This window comes from Falco punctatus, assembly GCF_963210335.1.
Source record: "Falco punctatus genome assembly, chromosome: 6".
In the NCBI taxonomy this organism is placed as follows: Eukaryota; Metazoa; Chordata; class Aves; order Falconiformes; family Falconidae; genus Falco; species Falco punctatus.
The window spans coordinates 89,815,172-89,816,548 of record NC_137585.1 but is presented as its reverse complement, the minus strand read 5'-3'; the positions used below and the strand labels follow the sequence as shown (position 1 = coordinate 89,816,548).

The window sequence follows — 1,377 nt, the reverse complement described above, 5'->3', positions numbered from 1 at the left end:
GTGTGTAGGTGTTTTTAAGCTTTCCTGTTTCTTTGATGGTTCAAAGTGAATTTAATATTTTGGTTTCTACCAAAGCTCACCAGAATACTCTGTGTCTGGGAGGTGTGTGCTGGGAGGTGTGCACGGCAAGGTTTGGTAGCGAGGGGGCTGCAGGGGTGGCTTCTGTGAGAAGCTGCTAGAAGCTTCCCCCGTGCCTGACGGAGCCCGTGCCAGCCAAGGCCGGAGCACCGGCCAAGGGCGAGCCCACCAGCGCCAGTGGTAGCACTTCTGTGCTAACATATTCAGGAGGGGGGAAAAACCACCCGCACCAGCAGCAGCAAGGGGTGAGGCCGTGCGGGAGCAGCGGCCCCGCAGCCCCCAGGCAGGGCAGGAGGAGGCCGGGGGGGCGCCCCGGCAGCCCCCGGTGCAGCCCCGGCGGGGCGGGCCGTGCCCCCGGCCCGGGGGGGGCCGCGGGGGAGCAGATCCCCCCCCGCAGCCCGGCGGGGACCCCGGGCCGGGGCAGGGGGTGCCCGGAGGGGGCCGCAACGCGCCGGAGCGGCTCCCGGCAGCGGGGAGCCCCGGCCGGGGCCGGGCTGCGGGCAGGGCCGGTGCCCCCGGGGGCGGGGGGCCCGGGCTGGAGCAGCCTGTGCCGGAGGGGCTGCGCCCCGCGGGAGGGCCCCGCGCAGGAGCGGCCCGGGCAGAGCCGCAGCCCCCCGCGGGAAGGGCTCCCGCTGGAGAAGGGCCTGCAGGAGCGGCTCCCGCCGGAGGGCCCGGGCTGGAGCGGGGGGAGGAGCGGCAGAAACAATGTGTGATGAACAGGCCACAACCCCCTTCCCCCTTCCCCCTTCCCCTGTGCTGCTTGCGGGGCAGGGGTAGAGAAATTGGGAATTAAGCCCAGGAAGAAGGAAGGGCTGCGGGGAAGGTGTTTTTTCTAATTTGAATGGTAATAAATTAAACCAGTTTCCCCAAGTAAAGTCTGTTTTCCCTGTGATGGTAGTTGCCGAGTGATCTCCCGGTCCTTATCTGGACTCATGGGCCTTCTGCTACGTTTTCTCTCCCTGGTCATGTGGAGGGGACAGTGACAGAGTGGCTGTGGGGGGCACCTGGCATCCAGCCAGGGTCAAACCACCACAGGAGGAAAACAAAAAGAAAAGAGAAAGAAAAAGAAAAAGAGAAGGACCAAAACCACTAACAGAATGCTTTAATTTTAATTTTCCCAGGGAGTGACCACCAGGAAACAATGTCCTTTAGGATGAAAGGTGACTCAAGTACATAGAGCAAGTCTCAGATCCGTTCTTGCACTGTGATATACTACTCCTGAGGGGAGAAAAACCTTGGAAATTATTAGTATAAGGGCTGCAGGTACCACTGACCTCACTTAGGACCCCACCTGCATCC

The 1,377-nt window shown here is 62.3% G+C and overlaps 1 protein-coding gene across 8 annotated transcripts in view; it reads left to right on the top strand.

Annotated features, from left to right (window-relative positions):
• The window catches only part of LOC308066622 (uncharacterized protein), a 70,822-nt gene that overhangs the window by 32,913 nt on the left and 36,532 nt on the right, over nucleotides 1–1,377 (top strand). The window lies entirely within an intron of this gene.